Raw genomic sequence first — 15,987 nt, forward strand, 5'->3', positions numbered from 1 at the left:
GTATGAAGCATATTTCATTGGAATAAGTAGTCAGTTTATTTTTGAATTGGATTACATGATGTAAAGGGCTAAAATGATATTGTAACAGTGTATGAGGCAGGCATAAACCAAGAGTTGGAAATCTTATTCAAAGTGCTCACATGATCAACTTGTGCTGTAATGATTGTGTTGATTCATCTCATTAGGATATCAAGGACCTCCAGGAGACACAGGACGTCCAGGACCAGTAGGAATACCTGGTATCCAAGGACAACCAGGATCTGTAGGACCTCCTGGCCCACCAGGTCCCAAAGGTAAATTGATATATAGTACAACCCAAAAGCACCTGTTAGTGACTATTTCAATAATGACTGTTTGAGAGACTGGAGCAGTGGTAAGAATCCAAAAGTTTTACTACTAAAGTGTTCAAACCAAAACATACTAAAGAGTTTTCCAGAATAAATTTCTATAATGATCGTATCCTGAGCCTACTTTCTAAAATCAGAACCAAAGAAAATTTATAACTTCTGTTTTACTGTGTCCTGTCTCTTGGTTAGAGCACCATTTATCTCTGCTTCAAAGAGACAGAACTACATGGAGTCGATGTTACTAAGTACAACCAAGTGTTCCTTGCCTCTCCAATGTATTCAGTTTGAGGGTGAGATATGTGGGTCTGAAACTAGAGTCATAAACTGAAATAAAAATAATTAAAAGGGTATGAAGACAAAGTTGGAGGAATGCGGAACAGGAAAATAAGTTAAAAGGTAAGATGGTAGAGAAGCAGAGGCAGACATTTAAGAAAATATTTCATAACTATCAACAAAGATATATTCCATTGAGAATGAAGACCTCTACAAGAAGGATGGCCATTCATGGCTAACGAAGGAAGTTAAGGATGGTATCAAGATGAAAGAGAAGATGCACAATTCTGGGAAAATTAGTGGTAGCCCAGAAGATTGGGGAAATTTTAGAAACCAGCAAAGGATAACAAAAAAAAATAGAGGGAGAACTTGGAGTATGAGAAAGAAATAGCAAAAAATATAAAAAAGGACAGTAAAAGCTTCTGCAAATATATAAAAAGGAAACAATAGCTAGAGTAAGTATTGGGGCCCTTAGAGAGTGAGACCAGGGAATTAATAATGGGAAACAAGGAAATGACAGAGTCTTTGAGCAAGTATTTTATATCTGTTGCCACAGTAGAAGACACAAAAAAAAATCCCAGGAATAGTACAAAATCAAGAAGCAAAAGGAATAACAATCACTAGAGAACGAAACAAACACAATCCCTAGAGAAAAAGTACTGGGAAAACTAATGGGGTCTGAAAATTGACATGTCCCCTGGAGCTGATGGCCTGCATCCTAAGGTCTTAAAAAAAGTGGCTGCAGAGATAGTTGATGCATTGGTTGTAATCTGCCAAAATGGTCTAGATTCTGGAAAGATCACAGTGGATTGGAAAACTGCAAATGTAATGCCTCTATTCAAGAAAGGAGGGACACAGAAAGCAGGAAACCATAGGCCAGTTAGCCTAACAGCTTTCTGGGAAAATGCTAAAATCCATTATTAAGGAGGTAGTAGCAAGTTGTTTAGAAAATCATAATACGATCTGGCAGAGTCAATATGATTTGGTTATAAGTAAATCGCGTTCGACAAATTTGTTAACATTCTTTGAGGATGTAACAAGCAGCATGGATAAAGGGGTACCAATATATGCAGTGTATTTGGATTTCTAAAAGGCATTCACTCAGGTGCCACATAAAAGCTTACTGCACAAGTTAAGAGCTCATAGTGATGGAGGTGATATCTTAGCATTGGCTAACTAACAGGAGACAGAGAGTAGGGAGAAATGGGTCATTTTCAGGTTGGCAAACTGTAACTAGTGGTGTACCACAGGGGTCAGTGCTGGGGCCTCAACTATTTACATTCTATATTAATGACTTGGATGAAGACACTGAGTGTATTGTAGCCAAATTTGCTGATGATACAAAGTTAGGTAGGAAAGCAATTTGTGAGGAAGACACAAAGAATCTACAGAGGGATAGAGATAGGTTAAGTAAGTGGACAAAGATTGACAGATGGACTATAATGTGGGAAAATGTGAGATAGCCCACTGTGGCAGAAAGAATAGGAAAGCAGAATATTATATAAGTGGAGAAAGACCACATAATGCTGCAGTTCAGAGGGACCTGGGTGTCCTACGTGAATCACAAAAAGTTAGCATGCAGGTACAGCAAGTAATTAGGAAAGTAAATGAAATGTTGGCCTACTCGCAAGATGGTTGGAGTATAAAAGTAAGGAAGGCTTGCTACAACTCTATGGGCATTGATGAGACTCCACTTGAGTACTACATATAATTTTGGTTTCTTCACTTAAGGAAGGATATGTTTGCCTTGGAAACAGTTCAGAGAAGGCTCACTAAGCTGATTCCTGGGATGAAAAGGTTGTCTTATGGGGAAAGATTGAACAGGTTGAGCTTGAACACATTTGAGTTTAGAAGAATGAGAGGTGATCTTATTGAAGCATATACAATTCTGAGGGGGCTTGACAAGGTAGCTGCTGGGAGGATGTTTCCCCTCATGAGGGAATCTAGAATTGGGAGACTCATTTGTAAAATAATGTCTTCTATTTAACACTCGTAGAAAGAGGATTTTTTATCTTGGGGTATTGTTAGTCTTTGGAATTCTCTTTCACAGAGAGCAGTGGAGGCTGGGTCATTGAATATATTCAAGGCTGAGTTAGACTGATTTTTGATCAAGGGAGTCAAGGGTTATGGGGGACAGGCATGAAAGTGGAGTTAAGGCCAAAGTCAGATCAGCCATGATCTTATTGAATGGTGAAGCAGGCTCGAGGAGCCAAATGACTTACTCTTGCTCCTACTTCTTATGATCATGGAAGATAAATGTTATAACAGGTGTGTGATCAGATCATTCTCATTTTGGCACTCTTACACATCAATGGAGTTATGGCCCTTTGGCTTAAAAAAACACAACCAATATAGGTTTCACCAAAATGAAAGTTTAAAATATACCTCCTTGCTTTTCAAAATTATTTGTAGCATGGCTGCTGAGGAGAAAGTGTTGGAAACCGAAGAAACATAATCCATCCGTAAGATTGAATGAAAAATATCAATGCATTATACAACATGTGCTCAGACTGCATAATCCAAATACGTCTCACAGAGTCTGGGTAAAAACCTGAAGTGCAGGTCCAAACCTTTTGGAGAGGCTAAGCCCTTCAGAGGAAACCTTCAATGAAGGCTTTAACAATGCCAATTTGCATTTGTGTAGTGCTTTTAACATAATAAAATTTCTCAAGGTGCTTCATGGTTGCATTGAAAGTGTTAAGACACAAGAAATAATGCAATTTAATTATGCTATTTTGGAATATGTAATATATTGGAGGGTTTTTTTGTTTAACTGCCCTTATTAAGAATTTTGGTTGCTGAGGGAAAATCCTTAGATGCTGAAGCAGTCCATGTCCATATGCAGCAAGACCTTGACAACATTCAAGCTTGGGCTGATAAGTGGAAATTAACATTCGCACCACACACGTGCCAGGCAGTGATCATCTCCAAGAGAGAATCTAACCATCTCCCCTTGACATTCAATGGCATTACCATTGCTGAATCCCCCACTATCAACAATCCTGGCGTTACCATTGACCATAAACTGGACTGGACCAGCCATATAAATACTGTCTCTACAAGAGCAGGCCAGAGGTTGGGATTTCTGCAGTGGGTAACTCAACTCCTAACTCCCCAAAGCCTGTCCACCATCTACAAGGCAAAAGTCAGGAGTGTGGTGGAATACTCCCCACTTGCCCGGATGAGTGCAGCTCTAATAATATTCAAGAAGCTCAAGATCATCCAGGATAAAGCAGCCTCCTGTTTGGCATTCCATCACCACAGTAAATGTTGACTCCTCCTGCCACCGATGCACAGTGGCAGCAGTGTGTACCATCTACAATATACACTGCAGCAACTCACCAAGGCTCCTTCGACAGCATCTTTCAAACCGTTGACCTCTACCATCTAGAAAGACAAAGGCAGCAGGATCATGGGAACACCACTGCCTGCAAGTTCCCCTCCAAGCCACACACCATCCTGGCTTAGAACTATTTTGGCTGTTCCTTCACTGTGGCTGGGTCAAAATTTTCAAACTCCCTTCCGAACAGCATTGTGGGTGTACCACATGGACTGCAGCAGTCAAGAAGATGGCTTACCACCACCAACTGAAGGGCAACTGCAGATGGGCAACAAAAGCTGGTCTAGCCACTGATGGTCACATTCCATGAAAGAATAAAACAAAGCAGATTTTAAAAAAAAATCAGGAATATTTTTGAGTGACCTGTGTACCATGGAGATTCTTTTGTCTTTGTTCATGGAATGTGGGTGTCACTGACAAATCCTGCATTTATTGCCCTTCCCTATTCACCCTTGAGGACATGGTGGAGAGCCACCTGTGCCAGTTTGTGAGATACAGGATCAAATCTTTGACTTAAACCTTCTCAAAACCTGAATTTAACAGAGTCCCAAACTATATAAAACAACCACTTCAAAATACCCAAATCTTTGTTCTGTTTAGAGGAATTATAATGCTTCTCAACTAGGGTGCTGATCCACTTTATCCACTTCTGGAACTATTTTCGACTAAGAATATCTGTAATAAAATATTCTTAGATCTACCTTGGCAGCTATCTTTAAAAAAAGTGAATTAAGTTACTGGAAATAATTTTCCTTTTATTCTAGGTCAACCTGGATCACCTGGTTTACATGGTCTCAATGGATTGCAAGGACAAAAAGGAACTCCTGGACCTTCAGGTAAAAGCTGCAGAGTTATTATCTATATTTTTAAACACTATACCAACAACTTTTCCATTCAACTAACCAAGTCCGTGAAACAGATACCAGTAGCACCCTAACACTATCTCTTATAGATTATTGCACTGAAATACTTCTTTCTGGTTGCAGATACAAACCACATCCCTTTGATATGGATATCATGCACAGCTACACATCATCTCTGGGGCATAAATGGAAATACCGTTGCTTCAGAACAAATACCCATCACACTGATGCCATTTTGTGAACACAGATACCAACTACATTTAGACTAACTGTCTTAATCCTATAAAATCATGTTCAGTTAGTTGAGTTTTATTTTAATCGTTGTTGTCTGATGTTGGAGCATTAATTAACTTTAGGTTCTAACTTCAGCTTTATCCAGTGATGTGTCACATAATTATTAATATTTCTATAATTAAAAAGGACTGAGTGAACTTGGACCACCGGGATCACGAGGACCACCTGGATCAAAAGGTGCAAAAGGTTCCTCAGGACGTCCAGGAAGCCATCTTCAATGCCCAGTGGGTAGAGCAGGACCTCGAGGACCAGAAGGTAGGAAAGTACGTTACCTTGAGGGATCAAGTTTTTCAATCTCCCTTTTGAGTACTAACCTGTTTGACCATCTGAAACACAATGGTAGAAAAATTCATTTGCATAGCACTGCTAGACTTTTTAGATTCTCTGTGGGCAGACATAACCAGAGGCTGCTACCTGCAAGACGCACTTGATTTTCCTCACTGACATCTAGAACTAGGGATCACTGTTTAAAAATAAGGGGTTGCCCATTTAAGACAGAGATGAAAAGAAATTTTTTCTCTTAGAGGAACTCCCTTCCTCAAAAGACAGTGGAAGTAGAGTCTTCGAATGTTTTCAAGACAAAGGTAGATTGATTCTTGATAAACAATGGGGTGAAAGGTTATCGGGGGATAGGCGGGAGGTTACATTCAGATCAGCCATGATCTTATTAAATGGCAGAGCAGGCACGAAAGGCCGAGGGACCTATTCCTGCTTCTAGTTCGTATGTTCGTATTCTGGACATTGCCTCCACAGGTAGTGTACCGCAGCATTCTCTGTCCCCGCGGAATTGGTATAGTTTTAAAGTGGTGCCACCCGAATAAACTTTTCCTACATATGCTTCATTACTGAAATGAACAACATATGTCCAAAGATGCTTTGCCTCCCTTACTTTTGGAAATGTTACTTGAGTAAAGAATTGTACACTTTTGAAGTTTGCACTTACTATAAGTGTTTGATATGTTTCTTCACTTTGTGCTTTTTCTTAGACTCAAACTGCATTAGAAGCTTTGCAGTGCTCTTAAAATCATGTGTTAGATAAGGCAAACTTTAATCTACAGAGACGTAGAGGGATTGTAGGGTCTTCTGGCCTACCTGTTGAACTGCACCCCAATGCCTGTGAATGGAGGGCATGCTGAATGTACTAGCAACTGAGAACTGCAATGACTGGCACAGGGGCACATTTAAAAAAAAAAACAGGTTGTGCTTGTATTGGGAGGCCATGCTGAGCTTCTTAAGTCATTTGTGCCACAAGAAAAGCTTTGCTCTTTCACATTAGAGAGATAGTTGGAAAGCTGCATGTATTAGATAAAGTGCCCATGCTCAAAACGATCTTTTATAAAGTGATTAACACTATTATTCGAATGTCTATCATTGCTTGGAGGCTTAGATATTTGACAAGTGCTAACATTGGGCAGAATTTTATGTTCTGTCGCTAGCAGGTTTGGAGGAGGTGGGGTGGGGGGTGGGGGGGTGCCCATAAAATTCTTTGGATGGCCTTCCCACTGGGCTCCCACCTGCCCTGACCTCTCTGCAGTTTTACAGTAGGCCTAAGTCGGCCCGCCCGCCCTTGCCCCAATTGAGGCCCCTAAGTGACCAATTAATGACCACTTTAAGGGCCGCTTCCCACCCAGCCTCAATTTTCAGGCTGACAGGAGGAGTTCAAAGGTGAGGGGAGGGGAAGCCTGAAAATAGGCCGTTAAATGGCCAGCCAGTGTGAAATCGTGGTCGTGGGCTGATCATGTTGGCAGTCTGTTTCTAAGCCGACCCCGGGCCCGCTGATCGCACCCGCCTGCCGAGCTGAAAATGCAGGCCTATCTGTGCAATTATGACACAATCTAACACTCTCCAGTGGATACTTGGAGACATGGCCAGATCTAACACTGCCTCATGGTTGTTTCATGCAGTTATTGTTTTCATGTCCGTTGTCACATTCTTATGGTCGTATTGTAGAAAATGAAGAAACCTGTTGCCATGTTGTATTAATTCTTGCTTTGAATTGCATGTTTGTATTTGTCTTTGCCTAATACCATCCATGAATCCTTAATGCTTCCTGCTGTTTGGTCATGGCCGTTATGAACTGAATCCAGGCCCTCCAGGTGAGCTCTTGAATTTAAAGATCACTTGAGTTTTAGTTATTAAAGAAAATTACTTTTCGCACGTTAGTTGTTTGTGCTTGTAGCTGTATCATAGGAATGTGCAAAGGATGATTTGTGACCACTTCCTGGTAATTCTAACTCTTCCCTTGATCCTGTGATCCAATATTGTACACAGTATCCCATGTATTAACAAGCTCTTTCTATAGAATTTGGGAAATGGCAAACCTGGATGATTTTTGTTTTTACTTAATTCCAATTTCTTCCTTTGCATCTTGCTCCCAAAATTTGTGTAAAAACCAGCATTGTAGAATGCTCACTACACTAAGCTTAGACTTACCTAAAGGTGGACTGAATTTTATGGAAAATTCTCCATTCTTGGTGTCATTGCAGTAAATTAACTCTCTACAAAGTGTCATATTCCAGGTGTAAAAGAGGGTTGGTTCAAACTGTTTGGGGTTGAATGCCACAGCTGCAATCAGATCAGCCATGATCTTACTGAATGGCGGAGCAGGCTCGAGGGGCCGAGTGGCCTACTCCTGCTTCTAATTCATATGTTTGCATGCACCCCGCCCCCAGACTAGAACAAATAAAGGTTAAAGGAGTAAGCTGTCATTCTTGAGTGTCCCGAACATACACTTGTGCATTTCTCTATTGATCTGTGCTCCATGGATTCACAATAATACATAAGGCAAAAAATCCCAATTGTTTTGCGAGAACTGTCACCTACCTATTTACCCATCCTTTCAAGGCCAGGGTGGTCTACCTCAAGTCAATAGAATTAACTCACTTTTTTCACACTCTGCCTGCATCCCTATCTCACTGGTCACAAAATTGGGCTCTGTAGCGCAATGCTGATCGCAGCACTACAGGAGCCCAAGACGGTTTAAAAATGGTAGAGGATCTGCTTCTGGCCAAGTCTGATGCAGCCTGTGCCGATTGTCATCTTAGATAGGCTGATAGTGTAGGTGTCCCATTTGTGCACACAAGATATGGTGCTGATGCTTCCTAAGTTCCTGAATAATTTATCAGAGCATTGTAGAAGCCCCCAAAGCTCTGAATATCCAGGCTTCACCTGATCTTGAAACATGGGAAGAAGGAAGGAGTGAGAATTATCATTCATCGAATAAATATGTTCTCTGGTAAGATATAGGATCATGCAGCAATTTGGATAACTACAGATCCTCTTTAAGCAGACAATATATTTATCAAATATTATAGTTTCTAATGTACTCTGTTCAAATACAGAATATATAACAATATAACTTTTCATTAAACTACTTTAATTACTAGGACCATTCTTTTCAATATGTCCAATATGTTTGCATTAAAATTACAGGTCCATGTGGGCCACCAGGACCCCCAGGTTTAAGAGGACCATCTTGCGATTTTATCTCAATTGGACCGCCAGGAGATGAAGGTCCACCAGGTTTTGATGGTCCACCAGGTACGAGAGTTTTTGCCAAGTCAGTAACCATAGAGAAGCCTAAATGAAAGCATTTATGTTCATTTCACCAGGTTTTGGTATGGGATTTGATCCCGCTTTTCACCAACCAACTGCCTCTAGAAAGATGCGGGCAATTTTAACCCATCTCGCCTGTTTGGGAAAATGATGTGTTTGGGTGCAATACTGGGCAGAATTTAGCCCTTGATGGGCGGGTGGGCCCCACCAGCTCGGCGGGCGGGCAGCCAATCGCCACCACCAAAACGGGCCCCGCCGCCATTTTGAGTGGGCGGGCCAATTAAGGCCCACCCAGCGGGCCGCCCAATAGGAAGCGCTATGCACTTCCTGCGCGGGGTTGGGGGGGAGGGATTCCCCATCTGTCAAAGTGCGCTCTTTCACGTATGCATGCGAATGAGCGCACTGCTCCCTGAGAGTAAGTGCTGTCTCAGGGAGATCGGTGAGAGCTTTATAAACATCAAAAATAGAAAAATAAAAAAATGATTAACATGTCCCCCTCATGTGACAATGTTACACGAGATGGGACATGTTAATAAATATTACGTAAAGTTTATTAAAGTTTTTAAAAACAGACATGAAACCTCATCCCGCCAGTGGATGAGATTTCATGTTTTTTCAGAAGCCCCCTGGGGCTCCTGGCCTGCCCGCCAGCCTTAAGGTTGGATGAGCAGGGCCTTTAATTGGGTTAATTATTCTGTCAATGGCCTCAATTGGCCATTGACAGGTCGGCGGCCGGACAGCTGATTTCGCTGTCCACCTGCCTTCCTGCATATATAAATGGGGTGGGTGAACCCCCGACGTCATCCCACATCGGCGAGAGGGCCCCGCCCCCAACTCGCCGACGGAAAAATTCTGGCCACTATCTTTATCCCCAGCCTGATTTTACTCTTAGCTTAAGTGGAGGTTAATATTGGTCAGGGTGTAAAAGCAGTGTCCCGCTACATCCTGTGTGTTTCCCGCATGGTGAGTTTGGTTGCAATTAAGTTGTATCGGTAGACTTAGTAGCCTATATTAATTACTCCTTGTTACTAAGACAGATAATTGTTTACTACGTTTTATGCTTTAAGGTAATGACTAAGAAGCAACTGAGGAGCAGTTATTTTTCTGTGCAACATCCCTGTTTTAACTGTGGAGTTCTGGGCAGATGATCTTGGCTATGTGTCTTCATGTGTAGCTGGCACAACCCCGCCATTGCCTTATTGCAGAAATACACTCTTCTCACCCAGAACTCCACACTGAGATCTTTATACAGACTATGTGGCCTGTAAGTTCTTTAGGAGGAAGGATGAATAAGACCTTGTAGAACACATCCTTAAAATATGGTGCCACAATCCTATTTCTTCCTGTTCCTCCCCACTCCCATTAAATTTGCAAATAAGGCAATACCCCTTCAGAATCCCACACCTGACTCTCAGAGCTTCTTATTATGGGTGAGGGCAAAAATAGACCAGGGGTCTCATGGCCTTAGGATGTCGATAGCAGGGCCAGCTCTCAGCTGTATACAGGTGCAAAGCACAAAAACAGACACTTTATAAGCCTTTCTGTAACACTCTTAATGACTGCTCAGTGACTTGATGACATCAATGAGAAGAACAACAAATTGCATTTATATGGCACCTTTAACATAGTAGAATGTTCTGCTTCGAGAGCAATTATTAAACAAAGTTTGACATCAAGCTGCATAAGAAGATATTAGAGCAGTGGTCAACAAGGAAGGTTTTAAGGACGGTCTTAAAGGGAAGGTGGAGAGATTTAGGAAGGGAATTCCAGAGCTTGGGGCCTTATGATGGCACGGCTGCCAGTGGGTGGAGTGATTAATATCAGAGAAGGCTAAAAGGTTAAATTAGAGGAATGCAAATATCTTGGAGGCTGCAGGACTACAGGAGACTACAGAGATTATGGAAAGGCAATGCCGTGGAGGGATTTCAAAACAAGGCTGAGATTTTAAAATCAAAACACTGCTTTGTCTGGAGCCAAAGAAGGTCAGTGAGCACAATGGAAATGGGAAAACAGGATATGTTGCAAGTTAGGATACAGCAGCAGAGTTTTGCATGGCCTCAGGTTTACAGAGGATGGAATATGGGAGGCTGGCCAAGAGTACATTGGAATAGGCAAGTCTAGAGATAACAAAGATATGGATGAGGGTTTCAGTAACAGATGAGCTGAGGCAGAGGCAGAGTGGAACAATGTTATGGAGATTGAAATAGGTGGTCTTAGTGATTGGGTGGATATGTGGTAACAGTGTGCTCTGAGTCATGCATCATATTTACAATATAATATAAGCAGGACTCTTGCATACAGATGTATTTGTCCCTAATGAAAAGTAACTTGCAATAGAGATCTTTAATAGTGCGCCAAATACAAAGCCCCACCAATACCCCAGCAACCCTCCTTGAACTACAAGAAGAGCATTACTTAGTCTGTTACCCTGCTGCCCTCTGGTGACTTGGAAACACAAATGGATTTTGTTCTTCGGGATCCAATTAGCTTGCACTATTTGGCAACTTTATGATGTAAAATGAGATTATCAGCAATTCTGGGAGTGATCTGGTGGGAGGAACCCATTTCCACTGAATTTCTGCCTGGCGATGGCAGTGCTGTGGTTCAAGGGCCTTAATGTTTGTGCAGTGATGCTGCTGGTGCAGCATTAAGAGAAATGCTAATGAAGAGCAGCAGCTCTGGAGGAGCAAAACTTGTGACTTGCACACCCATTGCTCCAAAGATATCATAAAATCATGGTACAAAACAGCACAGAAAGAGGCTCATTGTCCCTGTGCTGGCTTTTTCAAGGAGCTATCCAATTAGTTCCATTCCCCTCTCCTTTCCCTGCCACTCAGCAAATTGTCCCACTTCAAATATTTATCCCACTCCTTTTTAAAAGGTATTATTGAACCTGCTTCCAGTAACCTTTTCAGGCAATGGGTTCCAGATCATAACAACTCACTGTATAAAAATTGTTTTGTCGTGTTGCTTCTGGTTGTTTTTCCAATTACTTTAAATCTGTGTCTTCTAGTTATCAAGCCTTGTGCCACTGGGAACATTTTTTTCTTACTTGCTCTATCAGAGCAGTTTAAGATTTTGAACATCTTCATCAAACCTCCTCTTAGCCTCCTCTACTACAAGGAGAGCAACCCTAGCTTACCCATTCTCTCCATGTATCTGAAGTCTTTCATGCATGGTACCATTCTAGTAAATTTCCTCTGTACCCTCTTGTAACTTAAGGATATCTTAAGCCTTTTATCTTAAGGCTGTGACATCATTCCAAAGTTGTGGTGCCCAAATTGGCCACATTATACCAGTTCTAGCCTAATGGACTATTATAAAAGGTAATTGAGCAGCTAAAAGTGACCTATTTACAGCATCAGCTGGGACTGGCTTAAGTGCTTTAATGTTGAGTCTGCATGCAGCTTAAACATACTGTGAGGAGTGATTAGGAAAGTTACAGAAGAGCTTTTAAATTATCTTTTTTTGCGTGCTTTGCACTTTTATAGAGCTAGCTTTGCCACTGATGTCCTGAGGGTGTGAGACCCTTAAGTTATTTTTGTTCCCACCTATAGTAAGCCATTCTTATTAATAGGTATGGGGTTCCAAAAGGGTATTGTCTTGTTTGCAAGTCTAATGGAAGAGAAGGAACAGGATAGAAGAAGTAAGATTGAGGCACCATGTGATAAGAATGTGTTCTTCAAGATTTTATTAATCCTTCCTCCTAAACAATTTACAGGCCATCTTCCCAGAGAGCTTTGCCTGTGGCTGTGAATGTATGAACTGCCCTAAATTTTTATGCCACATCACATAGGGTTAGTGAAGCACTTAACAATACAGTGAGGATTACTTGTGCGGCTATTCATTTTAGAGGATCAGCAGTGTGTTGGTACCCATGAAACCCAGAGAAGGAAAGGGTAAGTGCCTGGTGTGGTACCTTACCTGTCTTATTCAGATCATTGCACTTTTTCCAGCACTAATCTATAGTTCTGAGGCTGAGAGAGCTGATATTCTTCCCCCCACCCCCTCCACCCACATGGCATGAGACACACTCTCCTAAGGATCCTCCCATGGGGACCAAGTAGTCTTTCTCTCTTTTGCAAAATTCTACGATGAGCAGCAGCCTTACTAAAATTGGCTGCTCTTTCTGCCTCCTTGCCCTACCCTGCTCAGCCTTTTGCACCTCTGTCCATTACTCATCTTGAAGAGATTCTTTAAAAGTGCCCCAAAATCTCATGAGCCACCTGTTACATTGGCCTGTTGTTTACATTGTTTACATCAATTCCTTAAACTGCTTTACCAGCTGCTGTTTCAGCTTGCTGCCAAAGATCCTTAGCCCTTAAAGACTGTATTTAACGCCTGCAATTATCAATTTCCAATCCTGCTGTCTCCCAATGCAATATCCTATGTCACACAGAAGTTGCAGTTGGCATCACAAGTAGATATTTTTAAAGACTGATCTCCCACACACCCCATCCCCATCCACCCCTTCCCCTACTCTCCAATTTATGACAGGGTTGGATGTTGGGAATCCCTGCTCAGAACTGCTACACCAGAGCAAATGGGCTTATATTTATTTACTCCTCATATTGTTTCTGTAAATGACTGTGAACTATACACATCATGTTGCTTTATAACAATACCTGTATTGCAATTAGCAGTAATAGAACAATGAGATCCAGGGTGAGACACAAGTTTCTTTACCTCAGTAACCAGAGGGAGATCTGCATTATAGCACAATGCTACACATTATAGTACAATTATAGCCTAGTCATATCCTAATGGTATTGCATGGGATTAATATCGTTTACATTGTCTTCATTCTTAGATTATCTGCCTAATCTTTTAGGTTCCGTCATCTTGTCTTCTTTTGCAGGTCCTCCTGGTCTCCCCGGTGACCCAGGGCTCCCCTGCACACCATTTCATGGGGACCCTGGAGATCCGGGCTTATCAGGTAGAAATGGACCTCCAGGCCCACCAGGAGAGCAGGGCGAGTGTGGCTTATATGGTCCTCCAGGGCCGCCAGGTCAAAAAGGTATTTTCAAAGTACAATTTTAAATTGAATTTTCAGTAATATATTGGTATTGCCCTCTGCCACAAGAATACCCAAATGCTAAAAGCATAATGCTGAGTCTCACTGAATCTTAAATAGTTGTCGAAGCAGAAACATTGAAAACAATAAATTCTTATTTCGTGAAAGATTCTGGAGGTAGATTGAAACTTTAATAAGATCTTGTTCATTTATTTTTCCTTTTTTCCACAGAAGCATCGATGCTTACAGCATACAAAACCATTTGGCACATGGTGTCTGTGTAGTCCCACAGCCCCCACTCTCTCCACTTAGTCCCATACCTTCCTCATTTTTAAATATCTCCCCACATGTCCCTTAGAAGTTGCACTGTTCGCTGCCTCAAGTACTCCCTGTGACAAAGCATTCCATACTCCCAACAGCCTGCTGCATATAGCAATTTCTCCTAGCCCCTCTTCTCACATTCTTAGTAACAATTTAAAAATGATGTCCCCTTTGCCATTGACTGGCCAGCCAGAGGATATAACCTTTCTCAATCCAGGCTATCAAAAGTTTCCATAACTTAAAAAAAATCTCAATTAAATTTCCTCTTTAACCTTTATTATTCCAGTGGTAATAGTCCCATTAGCTCGAGCCTTTACTTATAACTATAGTTTCCTATTGTTTGTAACATCCCGGTGATCCTGAACTGTACACTTGCTTTTATTTCGTGGCCCTTCTATAATTGGGTGGCCAAAACTGCACACAATACTTTAGCCTAACCAAAGCTTTACACAAATTCATCATTACTTCTTTACTCTTGTACTCTCTGCTGCTATTCATGGAACCAAAAATATTGTGGGCAGAATTTTCACCATGGCATACGGGCATGCGTTCGACCCCCTCGAGTGTCAAATGATGCACGATGATGTTGGGCAAGCCAACGCGCAGTTGCACGATAGTTCGGTCGGTGTGAATCGGCAGAATGTCCGCCAACAATTTGAAGGCCTATTAAGGCCATTGAAGTATTAATTAACTTAATTTTTTTTGCTGCCTGGCAGGCGAAAAGGCCAAGCGGCCTTTACACTTATTAATTGGCCCGCCAGCATGAAATCGCGGTCTGGCCCCGATCGTGGGTGGCGGTCGGCTTCCCGACTCCCCCTGCCTAGCCTGCCCGACAAGGGCAAAATTCTGCCTTGTCTTTCATGTGGTCTCATTTGTCTGCAGTCGAGGAACTGTGCATTTGAATCCTTGATTGCTTCTGTTCATTCACAACTTTCAGCATCTTTGAGTGTACACTCCCATTCTTTGCTTTCTCTTCCAAAGTGAAATACCTCAAAAATACACAATGATGGGCTTTCCCTTACCACCATCTGAAGAGTCGACCTGCTGACTCTGCCTGCCTGGCAGCCATTGCACGCTCGAATGAGCATCAGTTGGCTGCAGGGACTTCCACCCTAGTTCGGGAGGAGTCCCACCTTAGAGAGCTGCCGGCCAATCTGATTGGCTGATAACTCTCTAGTCCCTGCAGTGACTAGACAGGAAGTGCGTGAAGATGACAGAGCCCAAGTCTGGACATCAAGGCAACTTTTTGGGGTCCCAGGGCAGGAAAGGCCTTTGGGGGGCGGGGAGGGGGGGATGGTTGGGGAGGTGGGGGGGGGGGGGGATGGTGGGAGGGGTGCGGGGTGTGGGAAGTGTTGAAGGGGTGTTGGGTGATTGGGGTGTTGGGGGTGAGGCCAAGTTTAAGGTCCAGGGGCTGCCGCTGGTGGCGAGGGCGTTCCAAAGTTAGAAGCGAACTTCTGATGGAGGCAACACCCAACTGCGCCTCCCACCCCAGCCCCAACACCAATAATTGGCCACTTTAGGGCCTCAATTGGGGCAAAGGCAGGCAGCCCATCTGGAGCCTTGCTCGCCCCATTGTAAAACTGCCGTGAGATCAGGGCGGGCGAGAATCCAGAGGGAAGCCCATTCCTTCTATTTCACGCTCCCCCCCACCCCCCACCCCCCCCACCTCCCTGTCTGAAAACCCACTGGCAGGGCAGCATGAAATTCAAAACAAAAACAAAAACAGAATTACCTGGAAAAACTCAGCAGGTCTGGCAGCATCGGCGGAGAAGAAAAGAGTTGACATTTCGAGTCCTCATGACCCTTCGACAGAACTTGAGTTCGAGTCCAAGAGAGAGTTGAAATATAAGCTGGTTTAAGGTGTGTGTGTGGGGGGGCGGAGAGAGAGAGAGAGAGAGAAGTGGAGTGGGGGTGTGGTTGTAGGGACAAACAAGCAGTAATAGAAGCAGATCACCAAAAGATGTCAACAACAATAGTACA

The sequence above is a fragment of the Carcharodon carcharias genome, chromosome 2 (assembly GCF_017639515.1).
Source record: "Carcharodon carcharias isolate sCarCar2 chromosome 2, sCarCar2.pri, whole genome shotgun sequence".
Lineage (NCBI taxonomy): Eukaryota > Metazoa > Chordata > Chondrichthyes > Lamniformes > Lamnidae > Carcharodon > Carcharodon carcharias.